We start from the raw sequence: 13,189 nt of genomic DNA on the forward strand, positions 1-13,189 counted from the left end.
TAGTTACCTAAAACTGCAGATAGTACCAAACCCTATAAATACTGTTTTTTCCGAATATATACACCTATAATAAAGTTTAATTTATAAATTAGGCACAGTTAAAGATTAACAACAATGATTAATAACAAAATAAAATAAGGATGACTTGAACACATGTACTGTCATACCCCAGCAGTCAATCTGAGAAGCAAGACGTCTACTAAGTGACTCACAGCAGAGAATGTCTATGGTATGAAGACACTGGACAAGGGCATGGTTCACGTCCTGGATGGGGCAGAGCAGGACAGCCTGAGGTTTCATCACACGACTCAGAACAGGGCCCAATTTAAGTCTTATGAATTGTTTATTTCTGGAATATTTCTTTACAATTTGCAGACTACAGTTGACCTCAGGTAACTGAAACTGCCAATAAGGAGAGACCCCTGTACCACATGATCTTACTGCATGAAGTCCGTAGAATCTCAAACTCATAGTAACATCAAGTAGAATGGTAGTTGTCGGGGCTGGGGGGAGGAGGAAGTAGGGAGTTGTTTAACAGGCACAGAGTTTCCATTTTACAAGATGAAAAGTGTTCTGGAGATTGGTTAGCACAATAATATGAACCTATTTACCACTGCCAAGCTGTACACCTAAAAGTGGTGAAGATGATAAATTTTATGTTTATGTAAATTTTACCACAATTAAAAAAAAAAACAGGCATGTGCCTTCACATTCACGTGATCCAAGAGGCTATTTTGCTTTGGAGTCATTTCTGAGATCTAAGTGTACTCCACTCTACTCTCAATACATATTTGTGGACTCGAAACACCTCCTGCATTCCTGTTTCTCTCTGGGAGGGTGTCAGGAAAGGAAAGACCTCCAGTCAGCAAGAGGACTTTGATTGGACAATAAGGTTCCTGGTCACATTATCTTTCATATACTTGAAAGAATCTTCCCCAGATGAGGAAGTTTGGGCTAGGCCAGGAGAGGAAGGGCAGACCTGCTATGGTCGCTCAGCTTCTGGAGCCTTCCTGCCTCGACTTCAGTTGCCTCAGCTCTCCTCACTCAGAAAACACACACCAGACATAAGGAGCAGGGGAGAAAAGAAATGCATCAGCCCTGTGAAGCACTGTCCTTGGTGGTATTCCTCCTCTCCCCTCACTCTCAGCAGATCTCAGCTCTGACTTCCCAGAGCACATACCAACCTCCTTATGTCCACTCCCTAAACTACCAACTGACTTGCAAAGGAACCTTTCCCGAGTCTTCAGGGACTCTGATGAAATGGCTTTTGTCAAGGTCAACTAAGGCAACTAGTGACCCTCTCCTACTTTCTAAACTTCTCTTCCCTTAGTTTTATAAGGGAAGGCTTTCCATCAAGTTCTCAGACAGCGCATTCTCAGCCCCCGTCCAGCTTCCCAGCCCTTCCAAATTTCTCTTCCTCAGAACAACTCCCTTATCTTCTTTCTCTTCTCACTCTTTGTATTCTGCCTGAGTGATTACACTTCTTTTTTCCAGCCCTTATCTTCTCTATACTAATGAATTCCCAGCCTGAGTTTCTCTTCTGAATCCCATATTTTTATATCCAAGTGCTATCAGGTATCTCCATTCAAAAACCTCTCAGTATTCTCCCTCCCCTAAACCTATCTATCCCAATCCTGCTGGCATTTCCACGAACACCACTGCCATCCTCCTGGTACAGAAGCCAAACCCAGAAGCATCTGTGGCTTTCTCTCCCTCACCCCACCTCACAGCCAAGTCCTCTTGTTTATGTTTTCTCAATATCTTCAGAATCCACTGACTCTTTTCTGTCATTTTCCTACAACTGCCTTCACATGGTTGCAACAGCCGCATTCTGCTCCAGCTGTAGCCCTCTGTGTCCGTGGCAGGGTCCCTGAAGAAGGCATACAGAAGAATCCCTGTTTACAAAAGTTCTTGTTTGAGTTAAAGTCCACCCTGATGGAGAGCCACCCTGGGACAAGTAAGAGTGGGGAACCCTAGGTGCCTGGACCTGAAGAGAGCTATTATTATATATAGCCTATGTATATATATAACGTATCTTTGATATAACCTAGAGAGAGAGCTCAGGACTGGAAGAAAGATCTGCCAGGCAGGACTGTGATCTGCAGCTGGGGAACCCAGTCCCTGCCAATCTAGAGCCATGGCAGGAAGGGAGCTAGGGAAGAGATTCTCCAGTTTCTTTCTCCTCTCACCCTTCCATCTCCTGCTCCTGCCTATGATGCATTGAACCTATCTGAAAATCAGAGGGCAGAGCAGCCTGTTGATGCAGTGCTGAAACCTCAGCCTACTGAAGCTCAGAGAAGAATGGAGAAAGGGAGCAAGTGGGTCTATGGGGACACACGGAGAATCCCTGACTCGTCCTCTCTCACTCAGTTTCCACGTTACAGCTTGAGTCACTTTCTGTGGCACAAATCAGATGTTATCATCCCCTTTCTGAAAAGTATTCAATGGCTCCACATTACTCCAGGATGATGTCTGAACCACTTCACACCACCCCTGCGTGGTGTGTCTGTTTAAAGCCCCGGGCAAGCATTCTACCATCCCCATTACTGCCCACACCTCTGACTCCAGTGGCTCTTCTCTCTGTCCACTCCAGCTGTTCTGAATTGAGGGGCAATGCCCTCTCAGATTTCTGCACCCTTTCCGTGCCAACTCCTTCCATTATTTGGTTCTTACTTTAGTTGTGGCCTCTTCCAGGAAGTCTTCCCTAGCCCTCCAAGACAGAGCAAGAGCCCTTCCTATGATTCAGCGCTCTCTCTCTTCTCACCCCTATTACAGCACAATGTACTCACTCATTAAACAGTATGTTTTTTGCCTATTACCTATTTCCCCGAAAAACAGAAATGTACTGCATTCCAGGGCTGAGTCTTTCCTACTGTGACAGCTTGACACCTAGTACAATGCCCAGCACACAGGCACTCAGTACGTATGTGCTTAAACATAGATGAATCCCACAAAAACCTCATGCCATTGATTTTCTTCTCTCATTTTTAAATTATCAGTTTTTTGAGTTGGGAGTTTCACTCTGCTGCCCAGACAGTTGTGCAGTGGCACGATCATGGCTCACCGCAGCCTTGACCTCCTGGGCTCAAGCGACCCTCCTACTTCAGTCTCTCAAGTAGCTGAGACTGCAGGCCCATGCCACCACACCCAGCTTATTTTGGTTTTTTGCAGAGATGAGGTCTTGCAATGTTCCCTGGCTGGTCTCACACTCCTGGGCTCAAGCAATCCTCCCACCTTGGTATTCCAACATGTTCCTTAACCTCTCTGAGCTACTGCAGCTGGCCTTCTCTCATTTTTATAACTGAGGACGCTGATGTCTGGAGATGTTTTGTGATTTGTTAAAAGTCACAAAGTCAGTTCCAGATGAAGTCCAGATTAAAGATCCCAAGTCTTCTGATTCTTTGACAGGTGCCTGTTCTACCTCCCTGGGGTGCCTGCCAAGGATGCCCCTGATGTGCCAGAAAAAGGCATCACTGCTTTGCCCTGCTATGCCCAGAAGCCCGGTTTCCTTCCATTGCATACTAGTATTGGTCCCTCCTCCCTATCAAAACGATAAGCTTCTCCCTTGATCTCCAAGTTTCCTTCTTTCTGCTGGTTTCTCTGACAACAAGACAAGAAACAAGAACATATGTGGAAAACAGTGGCAGAGAGTTGGACAAGGATGTTTTTGCTAGGCCAACCAGAGAGAGAAAGAGAGAGAGAGAGACTGAGTCACTACAACCCGGGACCCCACTCTGACCCACAAGTTAGTAGTACAGCATATTTGACCCCGCCCTGGGATGCTTCTCACATCCACCTGCACTGTGGAAACATCCAGTTCCCTTTGCCGCAGACAGGCTTCTCCTTCTTCATCTCGTCCAATGGAGAATGTTAAATAGAGCGATTACGGGTTTTCATCCAAAGAAACAAACAGCCAACAAGGCTTGCTCTCGAAATACTAGGAGGATGTCAACATGGGAGCCTCGGCGAAAATTCTTCTTGAAGAGTACTTAAGTCAATAATACCAGGGAAAATGGTGAGTGTGTGGAGTGACCTGAAGTGGATGGTTCTGTGAGTCAGAGCACAACAGCATGCCCTGCACTCTCCGCTCACCAAATGGGGGCCTCTAAGCACTTTAGAAATGCACAAAAGCCTCCAGCATGCCCACTCAAAGGAAAAGGGGCCATTATGTCCATTTTATAAGTGGGGCTACCGAGAAAGGCAGAAGTGTTTTGCCCCTGCTCAGAGCACAAGAAGGCGAGAAAACCCACAGGGAGTTCTGGCTCGGAGCCTGCTCTTATGTGGGGAGGCTCTTTCTGGCCAAGGACGGGGAGCAGCTGGTAACAAGTCTCCGTCCCAAGTACCCCATTTTCCCAAGAAAACTCCTAGGTGTAAGTACCTCCAAAAGGGGGCTGCATAAAGACATAAGTCCTTTGGTATATGAAGCAAAGTGAAAATAGACTAAAAAGTAAATGAATGAACACAGCAGCAAAAGCTTGAGGCGTGGTCAGCTGAAGGGAAGCAGCCTCTGATATATGAGCCCTTGGAGGTAGCCACCTCCAGAGAAGATGTGGCCTTAGGTTGCACTCCTGCCTGGGGGTCTCCAAGGACTCCACGTATTATATTTTGTTTTGCTTTTTAATGAAACTTTAAAAGCAAATTGTGCTTAGAGCTTTAACAAACAGAGTATCCTTAATGGAACAAGTTTCATAATAACGTGATGCTGCTGTCAGTGCCTTGAGAGGGGGAGTCAGGTCTTATTTATTCATGTCCCGGTGGCCAACATTTTGTGGCAGAGAAAGGGTGGAAGGGAGAGGGGAGAGAATAAAGGGAGAGAGGGAGGGAGGGAGGAGACTGAAGGGCAGGAGGGAGGAAAAAGGGAGGAAGGAAAGGAGGGAACCTGAGATGCAGGGGAGGAAAGAATGTCTTCTCTCTTTCTTTTCCCGTCTTAGCAAAAAGTGCAAAGCAGCAGAGTCATAGCTGGTTATAAGCCCTTCCCAGCATCCAATACCATCAGCTGGGGACACTGGAAGATGTGCTTATTGTTCTCAGACCACCACCCACACCTACATCCATCCTCCTCCCTACCTTGCCTGAGGGACTGACCCCCACAGACAGGGTCTCCTGCGCTCCTCGTCCTGGACATTCCTATCAGCCAATAGGTCAGACTGACATGGCCGCATCCCTCCATGGCTACAGCACCCTTCCACAGTTCCCATACCCAAAGAGGCTGATAACATAATTCCCACCTTTGACCCTTCAGGCCTAGCGTTGGTGATGGTTTCCCAGGATCATTCTTCCCCAGGTATCTGGCCCTCCCAAGATAGCTCCGGTAAACCTACCCACACCTCTGTCAACCGCACTCTTCATTAAATTCTCTTCTGGTAACCCTTTGGAGGGGTTCTTGGTTTTCCTGTCAGGACCCTGACTGATAAGGACAGTTCCTTAACCTCTCTGAGCTTTGACTTCTTTGTCTCTAAAATGATGATGAAGATACTTACTTGGCAAGTTTGTTGCAAAGGTTAGGTGAGACCATCTGTATTGCGCATCCAGTTACATATGTGCCTGGCACTATATGATGTGTTTTACACGTACAAATTCCCCCTCTCTACCTTTTACAACACACAAGCAATAACTTGCCCCTGGACTTTCTAACAGAGAAAACAGCAAGTATGAAGTTGAGTTTATCCCCAGGATCCAGTATCCCAAAGCTACAGGATCTGGCAGCTTAATTGGAATATGAAGATATTTATATTTTCTCACAGCTGGGGGAGAAACGACAGGGTTGTGCTCTATGGATGTGGCACAGGACTGGCCAACAATGTCAAGGTCCTACCAGCCTGCACACAGACATGTTTTTTTTCCAGTTTAGCAAGGAAAAGGAAGGTAGCCATGGCCAGCTGGTCTTAGAATCTCTTCCTCAAAGCCATGTTGTGAGATCCGCTCATCCTGTGGGACCACAGCACTCAGCCTGGCCCACAGCTTTTATTTCAGGGAGATGGGGAGTACTTTACTAACCTTAGGGCTCTGGGGTTGTGGCCAACCACCTCTCCACTCAAGCAATAAAGCAAAGCATCTTGATCACTAATACTTATGGTAGAGGGTTAGTTAAATCTCCAGGGAAGTTCCAACTCAATCTTTCCATCATGTCATCCTTTCAACAAGTACATTGTAAGAACTCACCACGTGTCACATGGGGGGCTGAGCTGGATAGAAAACAAATACAAAACTCAGTCAGCATCCTGCAGGAGCTTACAGTTAGTCTGAGAAGACGGGCACAGATACCTCATGCTGTGAGTCACCAGCTCTCCATGCACAGGAAAGTTCAGATGGAACAAACACTTATGCGTGCTGTGGCAGCTCACCAGAGGGTGACATCAAAGTAGAGAAAAGTGATTTCAGTTGTCTTCGTGGAAAGGGAACTCAGGACGTGACTTTGCAAGGTTACTAAAGTCTTGATCAGCAACTCATTTGGACAGCCCATGACGGAGTGTGTAGCCTTCAAAAGGGTCAATTCTGAGCCTGATTGTCGATTACTTTCACATAGTTATCCTTCTGGTAGTTATCCTATCAACCTGTCCAGGCCCGGGGTTCATTTTCCAGCAACACAACTGTAGTTGTTTTCCCATGATCACTATATTTGCTTTATTTTTTTACTCTCATAATTGCTGTTATAACTATAATTTACTCTGCTCAGCTTACAAAGAACAGCTAATTGTTCATGTGGAAATGAATCCAACGGCTTTTTCATGTTCCATCTAACCCTTATTCAGGACTCTGTGATCTTCTGTCACACTTCCGGGTACTGTAAACATGAAGACATTGCAGAAGAAAATTAACAAGAAGCAGAGAAAATGATGAGATTGAATTTTTTTGGTTTTGTTTTAAAACATTCAATATGTAGAGGCTTTTTTAAAAAATCATATGTCATGTAGTTACTCTTTTAAGCAGGGAAGTGTATTTTTATTCATTTCTGTACCAATGGCTCATTTCATATTCACACAAAGTTGATGAAATTAGGAATAGCAACAATAGTTCCTTTAATTCACCCAGCAAATTTTATTGTGCATGTACTAGGTTCCAGTCAATGTTTTGGGGCCTCAGGGATAAAACAGTGAACGAAATGAAGTCCCTACTCTCTTGGTAATTACAATCTAGTGAAAGAAGATGAAGAATGAGCATGCCTGTGGGAAGTCAGGTAGTGATACTTGCTGAAATAAATAAAATAAAACAGGGAGAGGGAGCAAAAAAAAGGGTCTAGGTGTCTAGATAAGGTGGTCGGGGGAGGTCTCTTTGATAAAGTGAGAGAATTAAAATCGTGACTTCTGAAATCCATGACCCCCGTAGAAGAAACAGCCAGTACAAAGCCCCCAAGACAGCAGAGGCTTGACAGGTTAGAAAGAGAAAAAGCAAGGGAGCCAGTGTGCTTGGAGTGGAGGAGGGGTAGAAGGGAGATGGTTAGGGGTAAAAGATGAGGTCAGAAAGGTGATGGAATCACGCAGAGCCCCACAGCCCATGGGAAGAATTTGGGGTATAGTTCAGAGTGAGCTGGGAGTCTCCCCTGAGGATTCTGAGCTGCACACAATATCCTTTAGGTTTCCGGAAGTCCACTCTGGCTGCGGAGTGGAGAGCAGTTCTGGGGCAGGGAGGTGAAGAGTGAGGCAGAACAGATGCAGAGGGTGGGTTGGGGCCACTGCAATAGTTCAGGCATGAGCTGATAGACCCTCAACTCAATGTGACCTACATTTGATGCATGGCATCTTCCTTCCTTGACTCACAGAAGCTGTGTTTGTTTTTCGTTTTGTTTTGTTTTGTTGTTTCTTCATCCATAGTGGAAATAAAGTTTCGGGTTCTATAGCTAACCACAAAATACAGACTTTCTTAAATGAAACATAATGTTGTCTAAAATTATGGTAACAATATATTCTTTTCATCTCACTCACTCTAATTTGAAGAAAGAAATATAAGATTCTCTCTCTTTTTTTTTTCCTGCACAAAAATCCTCCTAGCAGTATGTCTTGAATTTTCGAGAGACTTTCGAGAGACTGGTACAACATCAGATTAGGAATTGAGAATTCTGCTTTATTAAATCATCTTTTCTCCTAGTAAAATTGTGCTTAATCACTTCTAAACTGCTCATAACAGACTTTCAGAAGTTTTCTTTAAAAAAAGAATGCTTGTGATGCTAATGTTCAGGGATTGAATCATATTCTGAATTACATTATCTGAAAGTTTTCAGCTCTATTAATGTAAGATCATTATTCAATTTCCATCTCAAAGTAAACACACAAAAAAGGAGAAATCAAAATATGACATTGTGATACATTGCATTATTTGTATATGCTCTTCAGTGCCCCTCCCTACAGACCAGTTCCTGCATAACAATCGTACTTCCCTTCCTGCCAAGATGAGGCTTGACCCTTCGATTTGCTTTGGGCAATGAAATGTGAACCAAAGTGGCCTGCACCATGTTTGAGTGGACACTTTCAAAACTAACACACAGTCTCACCATTGCTCTTTCCCTCTGCCATGAGACTGGCAAAGGCCCAGATAGTGGCCACTCCTTCAGCCTAGGGTCTGGAATCAAACAATATAGAGCAGAGCCCAGATGGACTACAGACTGTGACTTGAGAGAGAAAAAGACCTTGTTTCTGTTAAGACATTGAGAATTGGGGACCTTTTGTTACTGCAGCATAACTAAACTTGAACTGACTGATAAAGACATATACTTTATTTTATCTATTTTTGCTCCAAACAGGTGACCCTTAAAGTGAGGTCTGTTGCTTTCTCATGAATCATGACAGCCAGATTTGGACTAACCAAAAAGGACCCAGAGAAAATATTGTGGCCTTAAAGTCTCAAGTGATCTCTATGTTCTCTATAGCTTACACTTTTGGGATTTTCTAATCTAGAAAACTCTCCAAGGTGCAATTTCATTTGAATCTTTCCCTTTAGTATCTTAACCTAAGACCTGGGATGGAGAGTATTTCCTAGTCCTCCTGAAAGTGATAAGCTTAATTTTGAATAAAGACCTGTTGTCATGAGAGGGTTGTTGAGAGAGAGAGAGAGAGAGAGAGAGAGACTGCTGAAATGCTGTGCCTATCAGCAGTTTATGGATGATTCTGGGAAGACAGGCTGTTATCATGCCCAACTTGCCTCCTAGACCCAGGCTTCAGGAAATAATCATCTCAAGGAATGTCCTGAAGTTACTTAGAAATCTTTCTAAATGTAAAGATGTATCATATAATTCATAATTTCCCAGTTTAAAAGTCCTCAGCAGTTTACCAATAAACATTTGAATTTTTTAAGAAGAACTTGTGAGTTCATAAGCATAAACTGGTCCCTGCCTAGCTCTCTTACCCAATTTTCCCTCTCTCCCCAATCATACTGATTTCTTTTTTTTTTAATTGTATTATTTATTTTTCTTCAACTTTAGGGGCTATAAGTGGTTTTTTTGGTCACATGGATGCATGACATAGTGGTGAAGAAGTCTGAGCCTTGAAAGTTCCCATCAACCCTGCTAGTGCACGTTGTACCTGATAGGTGCTTTTTCATCCCTCCCCAACCTCCTCTTTCTGAATCTCCAATGTCCATTTACCTTTCTCTATGCATCTGTAGACTCTTAGCTTAGCTTTCACCTATAGGTAAGAACATGCAGTCTTTGGTTTTTCATTTCTGTATTACTTCACTTGGGATGATCGTCTCCAATTCCACTCAAGCTGCTGCAAAACACCCTGGTTTTCTCCCAGTCTTCTGAATAAATAAAAATATTTCCTGAGTCTGAGACTGCATTATTGTTTATTCTTCCTGGAATATTCCTAACTCTTCACCTGTTTTATTTTCTAAAGCTTATAAGACCCTGTCTGAGCAGTTGGGGCTCCCCTGAGAAAGAGTGCTGGGACACTGTCCCCTCAGCAGCCCAGGTGCGTGTCAGCTCTTAGGATGAATGGGAAAGCAGAGAAGAGTGTCAGGGCAATCCTGCTCCACTCTTGCTCGGGTTTCCCCAAAACCTTTCCTTCAGAATACTGCTGTCTCTACTTTTTGAAGAGGCCTGACCAATGTCATGGAAACCACTCCATGAATCAGAAGTGCTAACCTCAATTAATATCCATAGCATAACTTTTTGCTCCCCAATTTTTCTGTCTCTTCCCAATATGATTTTCCTCCAGATTGTTCGTTCTGTCTGTATGACCAAAATTAGTGACGTGTAATCAGAAGGCAAATATTTGTATGATGGGGCAGTCTTATCTTCCTTTAAGTGGCTGGGGCTAGCACTAGGATAATTTCCCTTGCATAATAGTTCTAACTTGAAGTGAAGCTACTTTAAGCCGTATATAAGATTGTTATCGTTTTATTCCTTAAAACCTACATGTATCCTATTGGTTCCCCTTTTTTCCTTTAGTCCTTACTCTCAAGGGGGCAAAAAAGAATTATTTCATTTCACTTGTGTGATTTTCCATATTCCCTAGGGATCACATTCAGAGTACATAGAACAGAAGATGAGAAATTGTTGCAAGATGATTGATCCCCCAATGCCATTTACTTGGATTTCGAGTTAAGAAAAAGGTCCTTCAATGGGCTGTAGTCCATCTGCAGGACTGAAGAAAGCTCTCTTTTTTTTTACTGTGGCATTTTCATTGACAGCTAGAATGCTTCTCTCTGCATTTTTCAATGGTATACATAGGAAACAATGTGCATGCAGACACACATACACACTTTTATGTGTCCAAACTAAAGAGAAGTGAAGGACTTCTGTGAACTGGCAATGAATATCAATAGAGCTAAATACAGTGATGTCACCTATAAGGGAATTAGCAAATACTTTATTCCTGATTACTATCTCAAACTTGAGATGTTTCTGACTCTTTTTAAAAATGATGCCATCATCACCATTATCCCTACTAAAATATTCCAGATCTTCCTATTTGTTACAAGCACTATAAAATGTTACTACTGCTATTGCCAATAACAAAAACTAGCATCTTTGACTGCCTATTATATGCCCAATTATAAACTAAACAAGTCACAAAAATTTTATGATTTAACTTTGAAAATAACCCTACGAGATAGAAACGATTGTTGTTTGTTAGTGGTGGTGGCATTGCTTTTTTAATTTATCATTTTCTAGTTCATAAAAAGAAGGCTTAGAGATGTTAATAACTTGTGTGTGGGTCTTGTAGTTAGGGAAGAGTAGAGCTGCTTCAAATCCCAGTCATCTGACTCAAGGTCTCGAGCTCTAAAGTCAAAATTGGTGTTGACTCACTATGGAAGCTACATGGAAGGGAAGAAAGCAGAAGAACAGAAAATTCACCAATTATACAGGGATAAATCAGTAGTCATTTTATCTAAAAGTCCCATTCAATCTAGCAGTCTTTCCATTCTCATTGCTGTATAGACCAGAAGATTTCTTCAAATTCTTTTCTAATTTCTCAGTTACACTGTGGTCACATTGTATCACTTGAGCCCTACCCATAAGAACAATCTGTAAATTTCCTAGTCTTATAATGAAGTCTTTTGGGTAATACCTTAAATCCCATTGGCTGGTGTCCAAGATGGAACCTTTATATACTAAGTTCCACTCTAAATTTTAAAGTATTTTCATAAGTACTCAGTATATTTACAGTCTGTCTGACTATCCCCCTTCCCACTTACAAAAGGAAGAGAAATTCTGGAAAAGATGTTGTCACCAAGATGGATCATCTTCTCCACCTCAGGACTATGGGGAGCCAAAAATGTCATGATATATTGGAGAGGAGCAGAGTAGGAACCAACCCTTCCGAAACAACCTCATGAAATACTTGCCTGGAAAAAAAAAAAAGGCACTCATAGTTCACTCTCTACAGACTCAAAGAACAGGGTTGGGATAATTTATATTTGGTGTCCACATAGCAGGGAGCATAGAATTCAGCTCTCAATATTAAAAAACATACACACAAAAACCAGACATATGTTTCTTTGGGGGAGCTAATGTGACAGCCAAGCCCAGGATCAACACTAACATGGTCAGACACTTGTGCGATCAGCTGCAAAGATCACAGCAGGCGTGGGGCTCTGGGAAGCCTCCTGGAAAATGTGACAAATAGTCAACCTGCCCACTCTGGGACATACCTGTGTACACCAATGTGATTCCGACTAGTAAGTGTATTAATTATTTCCAAGGGCTGGTAATAACTCTTCAGGGTTCTGCAGCAGGGTAGAGTTCTGAGTGCCCTAAGAAGAGACATGAGGTGGACTGGGAATCTCCCCACATGTGGCCCTAGGGTTCCCCCAGTAACCACTTTCCATTTCTTTAGCCACACTTAAATAATGTCCAAAACAAGACTGAAAAATGAGATAAGTCAGTCACTCCCTTAAAAACTCCCCACACTTGAACTGGTCACTATTTTCGGTATTCCCAGCAAACCTGGATCTTATCATTCTCACCCCTAGCAATTTTCTTCCATCTTCCCTAGCATCTCAGGTAAGCTCAACTCTTCACTGCCCCTTCCATATCACATGGCCTTGAAGGATGCTTTTTCCCAGCTAGGATGCTTCCTACTCCTCTTCATGAGCTCACACCCCAGTCCTTCCTCAGGGTCCATCAGACCCTGAAGTTTGCTGGAGTGTGAATAAGTGAGTTGGTTGTCTGACCCCTGACCCTGCTCAGCCCTCTTCTCCTGCAGTAGGTGAAAGTTAGGGTTGGGAGGTGACTATAATTAGAAGGTGAAAACTTCCTTATTTTGTAGATGTTTATCCACTTGGTGAGCCTAAGCCCCAAGCAAGAGAACTCTGTAGGGGGGCAGTGAGTAAAAGACCCTCCACTGTCCACCCTGGAGAGATCCCCGGGTGGGAGTGAAAATATGTGGAGACTAAAGCGACTTCATCTTGGATGCTAATCTGCCATAGTGAGTTTTGATTAACTCTTGTTCCAGGAAGGCCTCTAAAAGGTCCAATTTATCTATTGTTCCTTGTTTAAGAGCACCAACTTACTATAAATCCTGCCCTTAGGCCAAAACAACATAGGATATATAAGCCCTGGGTTTGAGAGAGAACGGTGTGAAGATCCACCATCTTGTCTCGTAGCCTCCTGAAACACAGACATGACTTCTGTTCCTAAGTCCCTGTTCAATGTTTCTTTTTGAGAACCTGGATATTCAGGCTCTTTCTTCTGCCTCTCAGCTCATTTGAACTTTGGAGGGTAGGTTTGCATAGACCTGCCTACCACAGAACA

The sequence above is a fragment of the Carlito syrichta genome, unplaced genomic scaffold (genome assembly GCF_000164805.1).
Source record: "Carlito syrichta isolate Samal-C Ts95f unplaced genomic scaffold, Tarsius_syrichta-2.0.1 Scaffold311324, whole genome shotgun sequence".
Lineage (NCBI taxonomy): Eukaryota > Metazoa > Chordata > Mammalia > Primates > Tarsiidae > Carlito > Carlito syrichta.